This window comes from Sorex fumeus, unplaced genomic scaffold, assembly GCF_029834395.1.
Source record: "Sorex fumeus unplaced genomic scaffold, SorFum_2.1 ptg000002l, whole genome shotgun sequence".
NCBI classification, from domain to species: domain Eukaryota; kingdom Metazoa; phylum Chordata; class Mammalia; order Eulipotyphla; family Soricidae; genus Sorex; species Sorex fumeus.
This window is the reverse complement of record NW_026606059.1, coordinates 58,855,281-58,880,134: the sequence shown is the minus strand read 5'-3', so window position 1 is coordinate 58,880,134 and position 24,854 is coordinate 58,855,281.

Sequence of the window (24,854 nt, the reverse complement as noted above, 5' to 3'; positions counted from 1 at the left end):
TTTTGTTCCTTTGTTCCTTCTTTCTTTACTCTCCGCTCTCTCCCTTTTTCCCTTCCTATTTTTATTTTTATATATTGAATTTTTGTCAGGGGAGAGAATGACATGGTTCATTAATCTTTGCCAACCTTCCCTAACTCATTACCTAGACAGTTATTGATTCTGTACCTTGCAATACCCACACAAGATAACATCTCCCCATACTAATTTACAGTTATTGCTTAAAGCAAGTCCAAATACACACAAGAACAATCATTGGAGTCAGATATACTTAGGTATAATATATACTTCTTAACTGTTTCCTAATTATTTCACCCTCCTGCATCTCCTTCCTTCAGGAATAGAATGGAATATAATGTTCTTCATCTTCACCAGGTTATTTGTTGTATGATATATATTAAACCATATCACATAAACTCATGCATTATAAATTACTTTCTTTTCTTATTGTCTCTGATAGTTCATTGAATGAGTTTAGACACTCTTCATTTTATGAATAAATGAAAGTTGAAAAAATTATATTTTGCTTTCAGTGGTTATAATGATACACTTCAATACTAATAGAACCATAACATTTCAAAAACAGAAATGACTTATTATCTATATATGTTAGGAAGTAGACAACATTAAGCCTTATTCCACAAATACTACTTTATATTGAGGATTGATAGTTTGCTGAACCTCATATCTCATTACATTTTTTCTAGTATTCCTCCCATTTCATTGCATTAGAGAGTCAATTTGAGAGCAGAAAAAGCCAGGCCAAAGTAGATATAGACATGATGCTACTTTGTTCTACACTGACTCATACTGGTATACGTGATACTAGATTCATTTTGTTATTACAAGTGTTAATAATGCAATCATTGCATGTTTTTCTTCAAGAATGTAGCACTGTAGTACTGTCCTCCTGTTGTTCATCGATTTGCTCGAGTGGACACTAGTAACATCTCCATTGTGAGACTTGTTGTTATCGTTTTTGGCATATCAAATATGCTATGGGTAGCTTGCCAGGCACTGCTGTGCGGGCGGGATACTCTCAGTAACTTGCCAGGCTTTTTGAGAGGGATGGAGGAATCGAACCTGGGTCAGCCACGTGCAAGGCAAACGCCCTACCTGCTCATTGCTAATTTGCGTGTCATCTCTTTGCTTTACAACAAAATCTTTAATCCTCCCCCCCCGAATCTGAAGAGAAGAGTCACTCTGTATACTAAGATATTTCAAATCTAGGACATGGGTATGGCTTTGACACTGCCTGATGGCACATGATGGGATACATTCTGTTAACAATAACTATCAATCTGCTAATTAAGAAACAAGCATAGAAAAGAAAACTATCTATTATTGCATGTATTTGGAGTAAAAAAACAAGGGAATAGAAGGGATGGAATTATAGAATATCCTTGGTCCTTGATTACAGACCAACGATACAAAGAGAAGGAAATGATGAGATAACTGGAGTAACACTGGGATGTTGGTTAAGAATCTTGAACACGTTCAGTTTGGTGGTATAGAGGCAAGGTAACTGGATGAATCAAAGTCATAACCATCAACAGTATAATAAGTATGTGACCTAAACTATAATGAAGAAAAAAGATTTCTGAGAGAATGACGTTGAGGACTTTGACATATTGAAAGGAGGATAATGATACTGTTAGTGATTTGGGATTGGAACATTGTATACATGAATTCTAGTATTAATTGCATTGTAAAATGTGTGTATAGGTATATATGTCAGGGGATATATATGCATATATATGGTTAAGGGTAAAAGAGAAAACATTCTATACCAGTATAGTATATCTGTGTGTAACATACCAGCAAAGAATAATGTGATACTGTTTTCAAAGAATATTATTAACTTCCAATATAATTACAACATTCCTATACATTTTGGTTAACAATAGCCCAGTTCAAGAGTCAATAAATATTTATGCTAACTGGATTTTAATCATTTGTAGCTCCATCTGTAAGCCTCCTTATTTTCCTCCTCTATGCCTACTATACTTTGAGGGATCCCCTGAGGTGATCTGTAAGTTTAGGTCCCTCTCCAGCCTGCAAATACTCAGGATTTAGTCCATCTCCTCTCAGAGTCCAGTTAAAGAAAGTACTGCCCTTGTTGAGGATTGTATGTAGAATGATTTTCAACTCTTTCTATGGTCCCTCACTCACATTTCACTCACATTTCACAAAAATCTTTCCCAATTGTTCTCTAGTTTATTTTTTGCTTTTACAATTTGTACCTAAGAGTTTATGGAATAAATAATGGAAATGAGAAGAAAAAAATCCCAAAAATACCCAAAACCAATCAACAACTCCTTATTGTTGATTATTTGGCTTATTTCCAACATCTCATATTATGAGCTGCATTTTCATAACCATCCATGAAACTGAAGCTATTTTCCAAGGCATAGTAATTTTCTCAACACACTTCATTTTAAATGGCATCACTTTACTAAAGAATAAACAAATCCCCTCTAAACATACAGCTTTTTGTTGTCCAACACGTTCATATAGTAATTGTCTCTTTTGGCTGTCACAATTGTCACAATTATCTTTTGAGGACATTTGAATAGTTGTTACTAATTTTTTTATGAGGAAACTGAGGATTGCAGTTTGGCTTCTAGAGTTGGGCTAGTTTGTGGAATGTCAGTCGAGGCTTCCTTTGACTCTAATATTTTACATCATTTATTCTTATTTTCTTTCCATTCACTTTTTCTAAAAAGTGTTCTTATTGAATCACCATGAGGTACACTTATAGAGTTGTTTATGATTGACTTTCAATCTCTCTGTCTCTCTGTCTCTCTTTTGTCTCTGTCTCTGTCTCTCAATTCTCCTCTCTCTCTCTCTCTCTCTCTCTCTCTCTCTCTCTCTCTCTCTCTCTCTCTCTCTTTCTCTCTCTCTCTCTTCTCTCTCACTTTCCTTTTAGGCACTATAATTTAGGCAAAGTAATAGTTTGCAACGTTGTTACTAAAGGGTACTGTGCATACCATTTTTCCTCCTCTCAGCATTCAGTTTTTGTCCAGATCGATCATTTCCAACTATCATTGTCATAGAGGTCTCTTCTCATTTTTATCTCTGCCCTTTACTTCTTTATAATTCACTGGGTTACTAATGGCAAGTAAATTGATGTTTACATAATTTGTATGTATATAATTTGCAACCTTGAGAGAATGAAGGTTTTGGTTGGTTGGTTGGTTGGTTGGTTGGTTGGTTGGTTGGTTGGTTGGCTTTTGTGTTTTGGCCACACTTCAAGGTGCTCAGGGCTTACTTTTTGTTCTATGCTCTAAGATCACTCTTGGCAGAGCTAGATTTCCAGAAGAACCCAACTTGATGCATTGTCTCTCCCAATGCCCTGAAGAAGTTCTTCTTACATTCAACAGCAATACTAGGAAAGATAAAAACTCTTAAATTTTAAAGGTAAGATTTCAAGGAAACAGTCTATAAGCATATAATTATAATGAGAATACTGAATGTTCCTTCTAATCAACTGTAACATCACATGATCTCTATTATTTGCTATTACAGAATCACTAACACATCAGCAATCTTTCCCCTCCTTGTTCTTTTCTTTACCCTAAGTGCCTTGACCATATCTATCCCTTTTTAAAAGTAAAATGTACACAGTTTACTGTTTTCCGAGTACTTATTCCCACTTTATATAATAGTCAAATACTATGCTCTTTAAATTCTTCTCACCAGTTATAATTCCATTCAAATTTTCTGTCTTTCCTAAGGTCAGACTCAGTTCTTAGTACTGTCCTGAGAAATAAATGTAACTCTTAGAACACGCTGGAAAAGACTATAATCTTCCACCTAAAATTTTCCATTCCTTAATCACAATTGAAGAAACACACAGTATTGCCTATTTGTGTTGATAATTGCATCTTGGAGCTGGATGACAAATATATTAACTGCAGATCCTGCCAAATAAAGGTCATTTTAGCAATGCAGGGATAGTGGGATGATAACCTAAGAAATTAAATATGGATGTATCCCTTTGCTTTCCCCCTGCACATGTCTATCTTTGTGGCTTCCTTTGGAGCTAAATTTAATAATATCAGTAGCTCAGAAGAGCTTCATAATTAGTATGAAATATCAAAGGTTAAAGTGATGCCACTCAGAGAGGTGGTTAAGGAAACTGGAGAATGGATGAGTTTCTTCAGATATGATACTGAAGCCTCCCTGAGGAGTACTAAGATTGACTAAGAGGTATTTTTAACTGGTTTTTCCTTTGATAATCACTTTCTATGACTTCTCAGAGAATTATGAAGTAATTTATGAAGCAATTTAACTTTTTGTTCTTCATTCTCCAGTATGCAACAGGGATGAATGGAGACATTACTGGTGCCTGCTCGAGCAAATTGATGAATAATGGGATGTCAAGTGGTCAAGTGGTCAAGTTCAGCATAGTAAATGTACAATGACAATTTTGTTTCAAGAATCTTTTCTTCATACATTCTTGTTTAGAAAACTAATAGAAGTATATTTGCTACTTGGTTATAAATTTAAGTTTCACTCTTGTTTTGGAAGAAATTTATAACTCATGAATTTTAGAAAATTTTAATCCTAGAAATAATAATCCAAAATAATCCCACCAAATTAGAAATTATCCCATACAGGTATATATCGGACTGGAGCGATAGCATAGCGGTAGGGCGTTTGCCTTTCACGTGGGCCGGATTCGATTCCTCCACCCCTCTCGGAGAGCCCGGCAAGCTACCGAGAGTATTTCACCTGCAAAACAAAGCCTGGCAAGCTACCCATGACGAATTTGATATGCCAACACAGTAACCAAAAGTCTCACAATGGAGACGTTACTGGGCCTGCTTGAGCAAATTGATGAACAATGGGAGGACAGTGCTACAGTGCTACTAATATATCATTATATATTACCTAATTTTCACTATTATGCATTTGGCAGTAGTTTCTAAAATATATTTTTTATATTTTCCTTTAAGAATTTCTGTCTCCTAATTTCTCATTTACATATAATATTAAATTGTTTTTGTGCCTAGGTAGAAGAGAAAAAGTTACTTTCTTTTTGCCTAACATGATACCACCATCAGAATAGCTATATAAGATGTTTAAGTACATATTTTAGAATGTTTTGAATACAGAAAATATTCAGTGAATATTGTTTGGATTACTCTATTATTATTCTCTATCCACATAAAACATCTAGATTTTACAGACATAAACAAATGTAGAAATATCAACTTTCCCAATCATGTACTCCTAATTCAGAAATTAAATATCTTTGAGGTTTACCCCACACAAAAAATGATAGTATAAAGAGGTGTTGAGTAAAACTCAATATTATGTAAATAATATCTAAATGAGTATTTTAATAAGCTATGTCTGTAAAGGTTATTGATAAAAAGATCAGGGAAACAGTGTAATGGGTAGGTGTTTGTCTTTCCTGCAGATGAAAAAGAATCAATCCCTGATACCACACATGGTCCTCTGGTCCTCTGAGCCATGTGAGGACTGATCACTGACCACAGAGCCAGGATTAAACCCTAAGCACCACTGGGTGTGACTTGAAAACCAAACAAATAAAAAATCACTTCCACTATAAAGTCTACTGGTGACTGCATACCACAAGTTCAGCTCAGAGTCAAAAGATTAACAAAGAAATTTGTTGGAAAGAGTGGCAAAGACCTTAAGGCCAATTTGAATCATCACATTCTTACAGATGTATTTGAGACCATTTTTGCAGAGGTTCTATTCAGGCATTGGAGCATATATCAGAATATATGAACTTTGTCTCAGGTAACTCGAATACACTTTAAAATGAGAATTCTATACTACTAAGTAATCATTACAGAATTATTTTTTTGTGTTCTGTCTGTCACAGATGGGGAAAAAGTTGCAAACTGCTTTGGTTTTTTACAACTCACCAACTTGATCATCTTCTCAGACTCCTTACTTTGCTTTTATTGTAAATATATGTGTGCTCATGTGCATAGAAATGCATAAACATGTCTTAAGTACATATAAGCATGCTGATATTCAAAAACTATGTATAAATATATTTTATAGAGCAAAATATTTTAAGTTTTCAATTCGTCTCCTTTATTGTGATTATATCAAAAAGTAATATATGTATGTATATAAACAAAATCTTATTTTAAAAATCCCCTATAGCACTTTATATGAAAAATTCCCAATTTTTTGATATGATATGTTTTTAAGACCACACAGGATTTGTATCTATTTCTATCTGTCTGTCTCTCTGTCTCTGTCTCTATGCCTTTCTCTCTCTTTCTCTCTCTCTTTCTCTCTCTCTCTCTCTCTCTCTTTGTGGGGGTGGTTGGGGGCTACATTCAGAGGTACCCAGCATTAACTTCTGGTTCTGTGCTCAGAGAACACTCCTATTGAGGTCCAGAGGGCTTTATGTGATATTAGGAACTGAACCTATGTGAGCCACATGCAAGGTAAGCATATTTTCACTGAGCATTTTCTTTGGCCCCCTATTTATGTTTTTATTTAAAAAATTTTAAAAGGAAGTTTAAAATCTCTTTTGTAAGTGACATTTTATGTGACTTCTCAGTAGGGGATTAATTAGCAAAAACTTGTAAATCATCTTTGGGTAAAAACATAACGTATAAGTATAGAAAGACTGATGCATTTTCTTGATATTATACCATGTGACTTTCTTCTTCATTGCTTTCAAATGACACTCATCTCATCTGTCTATATTTAGTTTCCTATATCTCTAAAAGTGGTTTCAAAATATTTTGTCTACACATACATTTTTTTCTTAAAACAGGTAAACAATTCTATTGGACCAGAGTTTATTAAATGTTATGAGCCAGAGCAATAACACAGCAGCTAAGACACTTCCGTTGCATGTGGTCAAGGAGGACTAGATCTCCAGAACCACACGGTGTCCTGCAGTTACCTCCAGGAGTGATCCTGAGCCCAGAAATAAGGTCTAAACAATGTCAGGTGTGCCATCCCTGCAAAAATAGTAGGTTATACTAGGATAAGGTAAAGGTAAAGGCCCTCCCGTTGATCGTCGATTTGCTCGAGCGGGCCCAGTAACGTCTCCATTGGAGACTTTGTTGTTACTGTGTCTGGCATATCGAATACTCTCGGTAGCTTGCCGGGCGCACGACCACCCACGTAGACTATACTAGGATATAAAATGATATTAACAGGAGAGTAGCAAAGTAAGAGATTTTCCATTTATGATATAGTTATCCTGCATGGCACAGCCTGGCAAGCTACCAGTGACATATTCTATATTCTAAAAACAGTAACAATCACGGGCCTTATTCCCTAGACCCTGAAAGAGCATCCAGTACTTCAACATTGGAGAAGTATTTTATATATATATATATATATATATATATATATGTGTGTAAATATATATACATAAGAATTAATTTACTTATATATATAAGAAGTAAGTAAGTAAGTAAAATGCATCAGTCTTTCTATACTTATACTTTACGAGACATTACTGGCACCTGCTCAAGTAAATCAATGAATAATGGGATGACAGTGATACAGTGATACAGTGATATAGTCATAAGGATTTAAAAAATATTGAGCACAAGAAAACATTAAAGAAGATTGAATACAAGTAAATAAAAATTCGACTTGCACAAATCATAAATTTATAGATCACTAGTTCATGGATTGTGTCTAGTTTCTTCTAGCTTCTTTTGTATGTATAATTGGAAAACATTCTCTGGTTAATACATTCTACTATGCAGTGGCAGAATGGGATAGGCATTACAGAGATCATATAGACTGCATGGCCTCTGCAATTTGCTAAACACACCTCTGCATTCCCTATGCCTAGGTCAATGGGGACAAAAAGCCACAGATGAAGGCAGGATTTATTTGTGTTTTACTTGGAAGAATACCGAATGTAACCTGCCCACACGGCAGAGTCTGACAAACTCCCTGTGGCATACCCAATATGCCAAATACCAGTAACAATGATGGGTCTCATTCTCTTAACCCTGAAAGAGCCTTGAATATGGCACCTTTTAGAATCTCAGGGCTAGGGCGAAGGAGATGTTACTGGTGCCTGCTCGAGGCAATCGACGAACAACAGGATGATCGTGATCATGATTGTTGGAAGAATACATTTATCACAATATTGTCAAAAGTTTTGTTTTTTAATTTGGGTTGGCCATTTATTATTTGTACAAATGTGAAGTAATTTAACTTTTTGTTCTTCATTCTCCAGAATCTTTGCTTCTGAAGAATGGGAATACATATGCAAATAACTACTAGACATAATATCTAGTACTGTCAACCAATATAATTCTTAAATCTTTTTTTTTTTTACTTTTGAGGTAACATGGTTTACAATAGTGTTAATATGTTTATACTATTACACCTAGACATCTGATGTGAAGAGTTATTGCACATCTATCACCACCACCACCACTTCCTTATGTCCCATCTAGTCCACTCACTTCCTGCTCCCACACCCTCCTTTGGTAATTTCAGTTCTGCTGTCCGAGGGTTCATATATATTGTCGTCTTTTTAAAAATTCATTAAGACTCCCATAAGTTTTGTAGATTTTCAGTTTATTGACTTTTGAGTGAAACTGAAAAACATGGCTTGGAACTTACTTTAGACAAAGAAATGGGATTCAACAAGGTCTGTATCACTGCAAGAACCACATGGTAAGATCTGAAACATACTAGATGTGAAATAATTTAATAAAGAATTTTTTTCTTGCTTGAGTTAAAAAAACTGAAACATATTGGCTAAAACTTAAGAAATTCCAAGTTAGGTATTAACTTTAATTAATAATGCATTCTCATTGATTCACACCGACAAGTGTACTAGGGTCAAACACAATATTAAAAATAGGAAAAGTTGATAGAGGCTTACTGCTATCCTGGCAATTTTTATTCAATCAGGAAATATTCTAAATTTTAAAAATATAATATTTATGATGCAAGAATTCTTAGACTCACATATTTTCACAATTATCACAGCTATCCGGTCATATATGGTTTAAAAGAGAATGCTTCTTTGACACAAGACACAAAGCTTCATACTTCTTCATTATATTTATTCATTCTACCAAGTATGTTTGAATAGATGGCTTAAAGCAAACCGTATACTAAACACTGTGTCAGACACAGATGTGTTGATGAGTAAATTACAGAGTTTAATTGATTTTATCTTTTTCCTTTATTAAAACATAATCTTTGGGTGAATCTAAGCCACAATTATTTTTCTCACACAATTATTAATATCACATATTTAAAAGACCAAAATCCTTAGTTTTCATGTCCAGATTGCGTTCAGGCATCTGTATGACATGTTCCTTATGATTTCTTTCTGCAAAAAATTAAAGAATGTCAACTTAGATTGACCATTTCGGTCCAAAAGCAAAATACAGTGATCTTTAAGAGAGATAGAGAAGCAGGCACACATTAGTACGATTCCCTGGTGATAAGTAATTAGCAGCACATATCTATGTAAAAAGCTTTGTATATATTTTATTAAAGCACCATGATTTTTAAAATTATTCATAACCGAGTCTAAGATAGATAATATTTCAGCACCAATTCCAGCGCAAGTATCAACATACCAGTGTTCTTAGGATCCCTCCCATTTCCACACCCCATCACAGCCTGCCACCTTGACCAGAAAAATTTTTTTTTTAATTAATTTTATTACTGAAACACCATGAGGTACAGTTGTAGACTTACAAATTTTTGTGCTTGGGTTTCGATTATACAATGATCAAATACCCATCCCTCCACCAGTGCCCATTTTCTACCACCATGGATCCCAGTATCCCTCCTACCCCCATCATCCCCATCCCACCCTGCCTCTGTGGCAGGGCATTCCCTTTTGTTCTCTCTATCCTTTTGGGTGTTGTGGTATGCAAAAGAGGCATTGAGTAGCAATGATGTTTGGTCCATAGTCTACTTTCTTTTTTTTTTTTTTTTTTTCTTAAAGAAGAACATTTGCTCGAGCTCGAGCGGGCCCAGTAACGTCTCCATTGGAGACTTGGTTGTTACTGTGTCTGGCATATCGAATACTCTCGGTAGCTTGCCGGGCTCTCCGAGAGGGGCGGAGGAATCGAACCTGGGTCGGCCATGTTGGCCGCTTGTAAGGCGAACGCCCTACCGCTGTGCTAGAGACCTCGAGTTCGATTCCTCCGCCCCTCTCGGAGAGCCCGGCAAGCTACCGAGAGTATTCGATATGCCAGACACAGTAACAACCAAGTCTCCAACGGAGACGTTACTGGGCCCGCTCGAGCAAATCGATGATCAACGGGAGGGCCTGGGCCTGTTTTTTTTTTTTTTTAATTTTTTTTTATTTATTGAATCACCTTGGGAAAGGTTACAAAGCTTTCAGGTTTAGGTCTCAGTCATGCAAATATCAAACACATTTCCCTTTACCAATACTTTTTTTTTACCATGAAGAACCCCAATAAAACCCCACCCCCCACCCCTCCCAGTCCCTGTGGGGGAGATGAATTCTAGTTAACACTCTATCTGCTTTGATTAGATTCATTGTTTCAATAAAAGATTCACCACTATTATTTAGAGTTTACCCCCCCGCCAAATCAGACATGCTGAAAAAGCATTGTGACGTGATTTGTTTTCTACAGCTGGGTTCAAGAATTAAATGTTGGTTTTGGATTTCTGCTATTTTACTTATTGACCCTGGAAGTATTTATACTGAAAGTCAGATAGTTAAGAAATTGGTTTCTGTGCTCTGGAGTCGTGGCCGTGCTGGAGAGCCGCTAGTGGGGGGCAACTGGTGGCCTCGGTAGGGCGTGAAGGGCGGACCGAAACGCCCCCTTCCCATGAGGTTTTAGTCGCCCCCCACTCCCCCGGCTCATACCTGCTGTCCACAAGGCTCCCATGTGGCCGCCATCTTTCTTTCCAGAGAGGAGAAGGCGACTGGGGCAACACCCTTTCCCCTCCGGGCAGACATGATGGCCTGGATTAACGCATAGTCTTTTCACTTTTCTGCTCCAAGCTGCTGGGTTCTGCATTAAGTCCTTGTGCTTCTGGGGCTGTGGCCGTGCTAGAGAGCCGTTCATGGAGGGCAACTGGTGACCTCGGTAGGGCGTGAAGGACGGACCGGAACGCCCCCCCTTCCCATGAGGTTTTAGTCGCCCCCACACCCCCGGCTCATGCCTGCTGTCCACAAGGCTCCCATGTGGCCGCCATCTTTCTTTCCAGAGGGGGGAGGGCGGAAGGGACCAACACCCTTTCCCCTCTGGCAGACTTGATGGCCTGGATTAACGCATAGTCTGTTCACTTTTCTGCTCCAAGCTGTTGGGTTCTGCATTAAGTCCTTGTGCTTCTGGGGCTGTGGCTGTGCTGGAGAGCCGCTCGTGGGGGGCAACTGGTGGCCTCGGTAGGGCGTGAAGGACGGACCGGAACGCCCCCCCTTCCCATGAGGTTTTAGTCGCCCCCACACCCCCGGCTCATACCTGCTGTCCACAAGGCTCCCATGTGGCCGCCACCTTTCTTCCCAGAGAGGGGAGGGCGGAAGGGACCAACATCCTTTCCCCTCTGGCAGACTTGATGGCCTGGGTTAACACATAACCCGTTCACTTTTCTGCTCCAAGCTGCTGGGTTATGCATTAAGTACTTGTGTTTCTGGGGCTGTGGCCGTGCTCAAAGCTTAACTATGATTTTCAGAGAGAAACATTAGGTGGTTTACTTCCCATGGATCACTTTGTATATAGAGAGATGGCCATGCGGTTTTGAGGAAAAGTCCTAGTTCCCGCATACTCGAGCTGTGCTTGTAGAGGTTTCTGGTCACCGGGGTTCCATCTGGGGGAGGCGGGATGCCGTACCTACCCCATCTGGGACTTCCCGATGATCTCGGCTCTTTTTGGAACCTGTTTTTTTTCTTTTTTCCTTCGGGATCTGTGGATCCCGCCCTCCATGTTGTCCTTCTCTTCGGCTAAATGCTGTCAAGCTTGACCAGAAAATTTTTAAATTTGGCACACATATATTGCTAAATGCATTCAAGACAGAAAAACATCTTACCTGCAGATAAATTTCAACATAAATCTCAGCATTAGTAAAGCCTGAAAATGAGAATTGTACTTTAATTGACCATTTAAATGACTGGATAGTTAGGAGACAGAGATAGACAGAGCTATGCAACTTATCCCAACTCAAGAAAACTGTAATAATGCAAAGAAAATTCGGGGACAGGGTCTTGTTGGGGCTGGACTGAGCTACCAGGATGAGCCCATGAAAACTGCTCTGCACAAGGGCAGGAACATAGGGACTTTCAAGTGGGCGAGATTTCTCCTGTGTCCTGACTGGTTTGGATGAGGCTGAACATCTTTTTCTTTTGGCTTTCTTAGTGAATAATTTCATAAATTTCCGTATACTGAAATTGTCAGTCCTCCTTTTCTCACAGATCCCTGATGGTTACTTAACCTGTTTGTTGTCAATATGCAGATCATAGGCTATTAACCTGTTTGTTATCAGTATGCAGATCATAGTCTACTTAACCTGTTTGTTGTCAGTAAGCAGATCCCAGGTACTTTGTTTGTTTTCAATATGCAGAAAAGCTTTCAGTTTTGCATGTTCTTCCTGTAACTCCTTTGTTGATGACCTCACTGTATTGACTGTAAGATGGTAATAAAAGGAGATTTCATCACCAAGGGGCACTTGATCATTGTATAACTGAAACCCAAGCATAAAATTTGTAAGTCTATAACTGTACCTCATGGTGTTTCACTAATAAAAAAAGAAAAAAAATAGCATTATAAAATTGTTAAATAAATAAATAAAAATAAATGTCTAACTACATGTATAAAAAAAAAAGGAGATTTCAGGGCTCTCTATCTTTGTCACAGATCTGAGAGAACCTGGGCCCTCCATGACATAAATTTCTTTACTTTCCTTGTCTCAGCACATCTGACTGAACAAACATTTATGCAGCAGGGTCTTAGAGCAAAAAGTTCAATGCTGAAGGAAATGGGGTTTCTATTCTTAGTACTGGAAAATTTGAAACTGTTTCAACAATGTGTAATATATACTTTGGGAGCAGTAGCACAGCGCTAGGGTGTTTGCCTTGCATGCCACTGGCCTGGAAGAGCCGGGTTCGATTCCTCCGCCCCTCCTGGAGAGCCTGGCAAGTTACCGAGAATATCTCACCCGCACAACAAAGGCTGGCAAGCTCCCCGTGACGAATAGATATGCCAAACACAGTAACAACAAGTCTCACAATGGAGACGTTACTGGGCCTGCTTGAGCAAATCGATGAACAATGGGAAGACAGTAACAGTGCTACAGTGCTTCTGGAACCACCCGGACACATTTATATGAATTTTGTAGTGAAGGTATGCACTTCTTCATCCATAATTTAGTCTTGGCCTGATTGTAGTTCAGTCAATCTGAAGGGAAAATGTCATAGTCGTGTAAATACTCGGTCAAGTTGGAGCTTACTTTTAGAGTTGTCATTTAGGTTTGTCAGATAATATGTGGTTTTCTATACATTCTCACAATCGGAACTAAGAGTTTGGAACTGCTGTTACCATATACAAATGGGAAATCTTGTTAACATAAGTCAAATAAACTGCTAACCACAATCCTGAAAATTATCATTGAATCTTGACTCAAGCCTATCACCTTAATAGGTACAACCCAAATTCTGTTGATATGAGAGGGTAAAATTAATTCTAGTCTCCTTATCTATAGAATGTTGTTCTAGGAAGAATTCCTGCTGAGGTATACTGAAGATAAAATACATATATACTCACCATAAAAAAAACAATAAACATGGTGAACTGCTTAGAATCAGGGAGGTGGGGAGTCAGCTACTTTCCCAGTGTTTATCCTAAAACACTATCTTTAACCCTGGAATCCTTGAAGTGGTGCTGAGAGAAATGAGAACCACAAAAGGACTTTCTTAAAAAACTACAATTGAATTAGCAGAATGGTATCTGGACAGTAAAGTAAATTAGATTTATTGCTTTACTTTTGATCAATAATGCTTTCTTGGTCTGTTATTTTTACTATTTTTATCTTCTGCAGACTGCTTTGTTTTTTGAACACTTTGTTTTCAAATGCATCACATATTTAAGCATATGATGGACATATTTGAGTGATTACTTAATAGAGCAGACACTTATGTAGTCAATTTCAAACCAACAGCTTTTTACTATTTAGTTACCTTTACCCCATTGTGTTTTCCTGGAACAAGTAGCCCCATCTCTAAATTTCATTTTCATTATTTTATTGGGTTTTGCTATAGTTTTACTATCTCTAATTCTGTTATATCTTCAATTGATATGAAAGTAGAATGACAACATATAGTAATTTTATTCATCATGTGTACTTGAGGTAAATTACTCTTGATAAAAAATGGATCCTTGCTTTCTGCAATTACTATTTAATCTCATGTATATTTCACAATTTGCGTATTCATTTTGTTGGACTGAGTATCCTTCCTTTGTGTTTCACTAATATTATATTATTTCTGTCAATATCCTTCTGTTTGATCTCGTGATCCATGGCTCATTTGTGACTTCACCTAGATTTTACAGTAAGGAGAAATCGGTTATGTATGATGGCACAAATAGGTTTCACATTTACTAGGTAATTCCTATTTTTTCCCCTAAAAATAGGTGAGATCACTTCCACTGGCTAGCAGAAGATAGTCCCTACTGCTCCACATCTTCATCAATATTTTATATAACCCAGCTGCACAATTTTTCCAACTTGTTCTGTGTGAAGTATTACCTTAGTTTATTTTTTTTATAATACCATTGAGCCACATTCCATATGTTTCTAGGCATTCTTGTTTGTTTTCCTGTGAAATGTTCATTTATATCTTTTAGTATTATCTCCTTTAAATAAGGAAATTCATTGTATATTCTGTATAAGAGCACTTTGTCAATTATAAATGTCAAACATATCTTCTCCCTCTCTGTGGCTTATGTTTTTCTTTGGGGTAGAGTAGTTTTTGATGATTAAGGGTTTGTTTTTTTATTCTTAACATAGTTTAACTTGTTAGCTTCTCCTTTTTGTTCTGTATTTTTGTGTTCATTGCAATTTGTTTTCTATCACTTCATATCTATGCTAGAGCGATAGCACAGCAGTAGGGCGTTTGCCTTGCACGCAGCCAACATGGCCAACCCGAGTTCGATTCCTCTGCCCCTCTCGGAGAGCCCGGCAAGCTACCGAGAGTATCTCACCCGCAGGGCAGAGCCTGGCAAGCTCCCCGTGACGTATTCAATATGCCAGACACAGTAACAACAAAGTCCCCAATGGAGACGTTACTGGGCCCCCTCGAGCAAATCGATGATCAACGGGAGGGCCTTTACTTTACTTTACTTTACTATGCTTCTCTATGTGTAGTCAATATTAGTATCACTGAAACTCAGTCACTGAAACTCAGTTTTCAAGTTTTCTGTTCACTTCTATGTTCAAAAGTTGTTCTGACCTTTTATTTCCTACCTAACTGATTAAAACCCTTTGTTAGATATGCCACAACAACTTAAAAATTAGTTTAAAGCCTAAATTAATAATTACTGCATATAGACTTAAATATAGTTCTTCATTTCACCAACATTACCTTTTACTGAAAGTTCAGAGACTACAGCATTCTCCTTGCTTGGCAATTTACTGTTGTTTTAAATCATAGCAATTGGACTTTGAGAGCCTTTTAAGCCATCTACGAAGGGACTTTGTTTCTAAAAGCAAAGAAAAAAAATAAAGGTTTTCTGTCTAATTCCATACATAGATACATTCCTTCTTACAGCCAGATTCACATCAAGACACAAACATTTGCTCTGATTTTTAAACACACTTGAATGAATTGTTTACCTTAAAAATGGTGCAATTAAATATATTTTCATGTTTCTATTCAGCTATGCAGTGTGGTTCTTGGCTCAAGCTTGTTCCCAACCAAATGTCTTACCAAACAAGAGATTCACAGAGATATTTTTGATTCTTATAACGATACAGATGAGGTTTCAAGTATATTTTCTTATTAAAATAATATTACAGATAAATTCTTTAATCAAAATTTAGAAAATTTGTCTACTGATCTGTGATCTCAAATAAAAATCATTCAACAAGTTGCGGTATTCTTATAATCCAACAGAGTATATTAAACCAGCAGTTTCAAAGTCTTTGTTTTTATTTTTGTTGTTGTATTGAGTGGATGTTTATTGTTCTAACACTTAGAATAAAGGTCCTAGATTTTCTATTAGCCAGTTAGTGTAAGTCCTTCTTCTTGGTTAAGTACATTTATCTTTTTAGACTTACAAGTATCTTTTGTTGCTGTTTTTAAAAAAAGATTTCTAAATTTTACAGAAATACAGTTTTGACTGATATGTGGTATGAAAATCAAATATGGTTCTTGATTCAAATTGGATCACTTTTCAAATAAACCTAAACAAATAAAACCAAAATAAAAATGTGTTTCTTGAGTCATTTTTAAATTAATAATCTTTTAATTAGATAATTTGAGAACATTTTATAGAAAGTGTGAAAATTCTGATTTTTGGAATAGTCATATAAAAATCACTTCAAAATGTTAGTTTACAAAAGGCTTATAAAAGAAATATTTGTGTATCTCAATAAATAGATAACTTTTCTTATAAAATCACCTTTGGATGTTATCCTGGGAAATCTATATTTATGAACAGGCATGGCTATGCACATGAGGAGGCTCAGAAACGGCTAAAATGCTGAATCTTAGGACTGTCCTCCTGTTGTTCATCAATTTGCTCGAGCAGGTACCAGTAACGTCTCCATTGTGAGACTTGTTACTGTTTTTGGCATATCAAATACACCCTGGAGAGCTTCCCAGGCTCTGCCATGTGGGAGGGATACTCTGGGTACCTTGCCGGGCTCTCTGAGAGGGATGGAGGGATCGTTGGCTGTGTGCAAGGGTGCAAGGCAAGCACCTTCCCCACTGTGCTATCGCTCCAGCCCAGCTGAATCTTAGTAGTCAAAAAATGTAAGATTAGAAGTCACGAATGAAGAGATCATTTTAGTCATCGAAAGAAGCTGAAATAATTTGTTCCTTGGCAATTACAGCTGGGAAGCTTAAATAGCTTTACTGCCAAGGAGCTCATTTAATTTAAGTATCAGCATGACACTATTAGTCAAGTTATTGCTGAGAAAGAAAAGACGATGGTGAACTTTCACATCAGACCTAAAAAATAGACCCTATTCCAGCATTCTAATTCAGACTTTTAATATGCATCCCAATTATTTGTGGCTCTTGGTAAAACGTAAGTTCTAACTTAGCAGATCTAGGTTAGGTACAGAGACTCTCTCTTCCTGACAAGTTCCTAGGTGATATTGATAGGGGCACAGATTATGAAGCACCTCTGAGCAGTGGGACTCAGTAAGCAGATACTTTAAGTGAATTGTTTCATTTCATTTCATCATCCTGTTATTCGTCGATTGCCTCGAGCAGGCCCCAGTAACGTCTCTTTCATCCTAGCCCTGAGATTATATTCAAGGCTCTTTAGGAGAATGAGACCCATCATTGTTACTGGTATTTGGCATATTGTGAATTGTAATGATAAATAAATAGATGTGAGGCTGAAGTATTGCTTTTTGCATCCACAAATCTTCTGATGAATAGATAGCAGTTCTCATAATGGAAATGAAATATACCACAGATGAAGTCCAAGAGTCCTAAAGCTCATAGAACCTTCCAAATTGTTTGGGAGGAGAACTGAACTGAAATGAAAAAAGATGGCCCAAACAACCATTGTACGTCATGGTGTGTGCTGTATCTGTGTTCTACACTGTCACTACATTCACAATACAATATGGCTAAATAGCTTGAGAATACATGATATTATGTGAGGCAGAGCAAAAGGATTGATGACAACCATGACAATTTTTCAGAATAATGATGACCATAAATCTAGTGACAAAATTGTAGAATCATTACAGTGACATGTTTAGAATATAAAAGCATTATTTTTTTTTTTACTCTGCTAAAAACACACTAGTGCCATTTTAGGATAAAGATCTTACTTAGGGAAAAGTATCACATACCTACTTTCTTGTTTTAGCAAGCCATTTATAATTCTCTTTGATAGTTAAAAAAAATCAGCATGTGATAACAAGTCTCTTCCAAGCCATACCTATCTCTCAGATTCTTCTACACACCCTTCTGGGTGGATTCATTGCCTCAAGAAAAATATTATTCTGCCCCTTGATTAGATAGGAAAATTGACTTGCACTTTAACTTGTAGGATTTCATAAAGGCTTACAAAGGGATGTGTGCCTATGTGTCTTCCTGTATATCTACTTCTCTTTGGTTTCAGGTGGTACACTCAACTATTCTCAAGATTTACTCCTAGAGTCTATGCCCAGGATCATGTTCTGGATCATATGGAATGTTGCAAAATGAAACTGTGTTGGTCAAATGAAAAAGCAAGTTCCTTAATACCTGTATTCTATGTCTCTTCTCAAACCGCCCTCCCCACCCCCGCCCCTACACACCATCTCTCTCAAAGGAAGCTGGAATCTATATTAGTTCATAATAAATCAAGAACCTAATCCTGTTGAAATTTTCCAGACTACCTTAGAGATATGCGTTTTTGTTTTTGTTGTTGTTTGTTTGCTTTTTGGGGTCACACCTGGCGATGCACGGGGGTTACTCCTGGCTTTGCACTCAGAAATTACTCCTGGCGGTGCTCAGGGAACCATATAAGATGCTGAGAATTGAACCCAGGTCAGCCACATGCAAGGCAAACGCCCTACCTGCTGTACTCAGCCCTGGGAAATATGATTTTTGAAAAGAAATTTCTTTTTTTTTGTGGAGGAGGGGAGGCACACTGACAACAGTCAGGTTTTACTCCTTGCTCTGTGGTCAGGACTGACCCCTGGTTGGTTTTCAGGAGACAATTTGCAGTGCCTGGGATCAAACTGACGCCAGCTGCTTGCAAGCCAAGCGTGTTGCCTGTGATGTTATTTCTCAGGCCCTAAAGAGACTTTTTAGGGCAGTTGGCTTTTGTTTGAATCTATGTTTTCTCTAGAGAATAGATGGGAAAGAAACCTCCAGCTGCACAAATCTATTTGATTTCATTTTACTTTTTTCTTTAAAAAAATTTTTATTAGTGAAACACCATGAAGTACAGTTATAGACTTAAAAATTTTTGTGTTTGGGGGCTGGAGCAATAGCACAGCGGGTAGGGCGTTTGCCTTGCACACAGCCAACCCGGGTTCAATTCCCAGCATCCCATATGGTCCTCTGAGCACCGCCAGGGGGTAATTCCTGAGTGCAGAGCCAGGAGTAACCCCTGAGCACTGCCGGGTATGACCCAAAAAAAGCCAAAAAAAAAAAAATTTTGTGTTTGGGTTTCAGTTATACAATGATCGAGTACCCATCCCTCCACCAGTGCCCATTCTCCACCGCCAATGATTCCAGTATCCCTCCCACCCCCCACCCCCTCTGTGGCAGGGCATTCCTTTTTGTTCTCTCTCTCCTTTTGGGTGCTGTGGTTTGCAAAAGAGGCATTGAGTGGCAATCATATTCTGTCTATAGTCTACTTTCAGCACGCATCTCCCATTCTGGGAGGATCCTCCCAACACCCTTTATTTAGTGCTCCCTTCCCTATCTGCGCTGCCTTTTCCCTAGCCTGTGCAGCTGGCCTCCAATCCTACTGGCCCTACTTTTACCAAATATTATTATTTCCAAAACATCTAGTTATTATGCTATATCATAAAATATGGTGTTTTTTGTTCCCCTGGAAGAATGAAAATACCATCAATTCTACCAAAAAGGAATAGTTAACAGTCAGATCAGGAGCCAAAGCAATAGTACAGTGGATAGGGCATTTGTCTAGCAGGTGGTCAACCCAAGATCTGTCTCCACCTCCTATGGTCCCCTGAGCCCACCAGGAACGATCCCTGAGTACCACCAGGGGTTGTCTCCCCAACAAGAACAAAAAAACAAAAGTCAGATTATATATAGACAGTTGTAGTGTCCTGGTGGCCTAAAACGGCCATACATTGAGCAAAGGTCTGCTACCCGTTTACAAGAACTATCTGATCTAGGAACCAAGATCTGGGTTAAGAAAACGCTACAATTCAGTGACAGACAACTCTGGCAATCTTGTTCATAAACTCACATTGTTGACCATTTATGTAAAACAGGGTTTCATGACCTAAAGTGGCAAGGTTCTCCTTAATAACGTAAATAAAAATACTTGAATACTTAAAAAAAAGCATAGTAGGCAGGCAAAAGAACAATTTGGTTTTTGTTTTATTTATTTATTTATTTATTTTAGATTTTTTTTTTTTTATGTAGGAGTACTGCTATTTATTCAGCCACTGATTAGTTAATTGAACTGGGCATGAACTCCACCTTAATAATTTGGTTTTTAAGTCCACATGCTGTCTAAAAACTATTCACGAATTTTTGTATGGAGGCGTGGCATAGTATGAATGATACATGTCAGTTATTGTTTGTGCTTAGAAACAACTACGCCATAGCAATCACAGCACTCAAAGTACACTAGATTTGTTCTTTGAAAAAGGTGAACTCATTTGTGCCATCAAAGTTCTGGATAGAGGTATATCAATCAGTCTTAAGCTAACAAGCTATTTGTAGATACCAGAAAGAAACATAAGGAGATGATAAGATTTTACATGTTCAGAAAAGTTTTCCTTGTCCTAAGGAACTAGTGTCTGCCCTAGGGAAAATGGGCAGAGCCTACTAAATAGGAATAGATGCAGATGGGTGATGACACACTGGAGAGTAAAGTCACCGTACCTAAATGCCTAACTCTCTGGCTTCACTTCTCTATAATTTTAAGTGCTGTCCTAAGAAAAAATAAAATTTAATTATATAAATTGTTACACAAAGACTGACAATACTTTGTGATGAAAACATAGGAAGACAAATGATATAGATAAATAGGTTCTTTGTTTTATTCTACTGACAATAGACTAATTAAATTTAGCTAGTATCAAACTTAGTAAGTGGGCAAGTAATCTCCCATCTGAAAGATAGTGGAGATAGGGAACCCAGTGAAAAATTCTTCTTTCCCTCCTAAATAGAAAGGTATCTTTCCTGGAATCAATACTAGTTTTTTTTCTTTTTTAACTTTTTTAAAAGTATTTTTCTTAAAAGGTAGTTTTGAGAGTCTAATTTTGGGGTCCAAGTCATTGATTAAAATAGAAATACTTCACTAGATACATCATTTCCTAGGAAGTCACATAAAAGACAGCAAATCAAACCTAAAGTGAGTCTTGAGGCTGGAGTGATCCTATAGGGTTAGGTGCTTACATTGTATGCCTCTGGCCCCAGTTAAGTCCTAAGCAGTAATGCCAGTGACCCGAACCCTGAGCCCCAGCCCCTTCCCCCCATAAAAGATGTGAATCTTACCCTTTTTTTCCCTATGTATAACTGAATTCGAAATATATCTACTGGAGTCCAAAGGTCAAAAAATTCTGGAATCATGATTTCTCTTTACATAGGCCTACTATATTTGTGAAATACACATGGTTGTGTAATCTATTCAAGAATAATTGACTACAGATTACTATTAGTCTCACTTTTCAGATGCGTGAACCAAGGTTCAGGGTGTGCAATTGATTTGTCAAAGATATATTTCCGTATACTGAGTAAGAACAAAAGCCCAGATTTTTAAAACTGTAGATTCTATTATCACAGGCAGCAGAGATGTTGGGCCTCCCTTAAAGAAAAGGGGGTGTTGTAGGTAGATTGGGGGTCCATACTGACACTGAGTTTTTCCACTAGTAATAAAACAAAAATGTGATTAAGTTATCTAATCACCCTAACCTGAACTATCCCAATGGCATGAAGACCACATTCCTTTGGGATGCAAATTCAGAAAGAGAAAATGAAACATCACCCAGTGAGGGTAAATTTCCTCAGAAAAAGAGAAATTTTTAAGAGTGACTGCTGCAGGCAGATAGGCAGAGGGTTCCTGGTAATGAGCTTTGGGAAATTATAAAATTTAAGAAGAAAGTGACCAGTCCTGCAGTAGCCAAAGGCATGAAGACTATATCTCTTTGAAATGCAAATCTGAAGTCTTTGAAGATAGAGAAGCTGAGAAACCACCCAGAAAAGGGTGAACCCTTCATAAAGGAGATGGTACATAAGAATCAAAAGATCATGGTGAGGCTAAGAAATGACCATCACCTGTCAAGACTTAGAGATGTCTCCAAATCTTGCACCAGGCTGAGTCTCATCCAGGGCAACCCAGAGTGGGGGCAGGTGAGTCCCTCCACCTGCCATAACAGAGCCCTGTCAGCCGAAAATCTCCAGAACTCAATTGCCAGCCACCATGCTTATGGCTAACATCCACAGGCTCGGATGAGCATCATCCTTGAGTGAATCTGCTGAAAAACTCTGGTATGCGGGTTTTGTGACCAAAATCTTCAGGCTCAAACGGAGTCAGGAATAGACAATTCCCCCCCCCCCCCCCCCATTGCACTGGCAGTTATACCCATGAACTGCCTCTGGTGCCATATAAGCTCATTAATGGCCATAATTCAGACTCGCAAATAGATTTTGGAAGAGAGCAACAAGCAACAGAGATGTCCCTGGACTCCAAAGTCACCATTCAAAATGTCACCATTCAAAATTTAACTCCAGCTGTATTTAAAATTTTAGAATTCCTGGAACACATGGCTGCGACATCTCATACTCTACAACACTGATGTACTAAGAGTAGCACACCACATTTGATGGAGTGTAAAGTCAAAGCAACCATTTTCTATAAAATATTTGTGCACAGGTTCAACCTGTAACAACATGTTACTAATCTCTTGTACAAAGGCTTAATGGCTTCAGGGTGAGATACAATAATCTCCACACACTTTCCTCTAAGGAAACGTTTTTTGATGATTTTCAGTGGATTATTCTTATTAAGCAATGCAAAATAAATTATTTAGATCCCATTTCAGTGGCAGACTTTGGGGGTGGTGTGTGTTGGATATTAACCCTAAGTGTTCTGGGATTAATCAGTGAATTGCCCCCTTTCCTCCTCCCAGAGAAGCTTGTGGTGCCCTTGCTATCATCTCTAATTTAGTTAAACTTTATCTTTAACCTTACCTTTGTGTTGGATATTAACCCTAAGTGCTTTAGGCTTCATCAGTGTGCCCCCATTTGTCCTTCCAGCTTATAATGTTTTTGTTAGCAACCCTAGTTTAGTTAAAGTGTATCTTCAACCTTTTCTTTGTATTTTACCTCTCATTGTCACTGTTCTCCAAGTCAGTCTTGATTACCTATAAGCCAAAACTTTCTGGTAATTGTGAACTTTGTATTTGTACTGCTTTGTATTTGAAGTGCCGTGTATTTGTATTGTAAGGGACAGGCCCAAAATGGACTATCACCAGAATTAATTTAGCTTAGCTTAATAGGAACCTGCATTGCAAAATAACTTGTTTTTCAAGGAACAGGTCTAGATAAGCTTTTTCAGATCTGCTTTATAGGAGCCTGCACTGCAAAATAACTGGTTTTTCTGCCCCTGACCAAGGAATTCAGATACAGGTACTCGAAGGGTGGGGATCAGACCAGATAACCAGATGTCTCTCACAAGACCCATGTTGCAAGACCCAGGACTGCCTTAAAAACCTGTCAGTTCCTAAGCACTGACGCAAAATGCTGATCTTTAAACTATAGGCTAAGAAGTGATGTACCCTTAATTGGATTGGTTAAGAAAGCATATGTTGTTACAAATCTATTGGCTATGAAATGCGCGGGCTTTGCTGCAATGGCCAGTGAAGGCCTATATAAGATCTCCTTTGAAGAGGTTCGGGGTCTTGCCTCACCTAACTGACCTGCGTGTCTGTGTAGGCGGCTTGACCCTGGCTAGCCAGTCTTACAATAAACCTTGCTTGCTGTTTGCAGTCTCTGGAGTCTCTTTGTCGTTAAAGGGAGATCACGATCCGTGCCTTAACACTTTTCTATTTTCTCAGTAGCCTTTTTATATGCATGATCTTGATGCATGTTGTTTTCACTTAAGAGACAGAACCACCATGGGGAAGGACAAGCTGAACTGACTTGAGGACTTAGTCTGGGATTTACGGTAAAGGCCTTGTTTGCTTTCAGAGCCCAGAGAATTTAGTGTGGGGATCTTTTGTCTCTTAGTGTGTTTATCCAAACAACTGCAAATATTGATAACATACACAACCAGAGGGAAACATAAAGGCAATGTAGATGACCCTGGGAGACAGAGTGTCTCCTTGTGTTAATCTCCCCCAAAGAGAATTTTATCTATGTAAATGATCTATGTAAACTTCCAGATGTCTTACCTTTGTAAAAGATCAATCACACCTATGTCCTTACCACAAACCCCCTCAGATGTTCTATAAGTATGGCCAGCAGCTCTGCATTAAACAGTCCATTTGCACCATTGGTCTGTGGTTCCCTTCTCTCTCTCTCTCTCTCTCTCTCTCTCTCTCTCTCTCTCTCTCTCTCTGCTTGGGAGGGCTAGCAAAAGCTCTCACTGAACACACAAATGCACGCTTTGCACCATCCCAGCACCCACACTACTCTGTGAATTCACAGTGGGACTATTCTAAATAATGGTGGTGGCAGAGACTGGCACACATTCAAAAGAACAAAAGCAACAGGTGCTGGCATGGATGTGGGGAAAAAGGGACACTCTTTCACTGTTGGTGGGAATGCCCACTAGTCCAGACTTTCTGGAAAACAATATGGAAAGTCCTTCAAAAACTAGAAATTGAGCTTCCATCTGACTCCACAATACCACTTCTGGGAATATATCCCGAGAATGCAAAAAAGCACGGTAGAAATGACATCTGTACCTATATGTTCATTGCAGCACTGTTCACAATAGCCAAAATCTGGAAACAACCCAAGTGCCCTAGAACAGATGACTGGTTAAAGAAACTTTGTTATATCTACA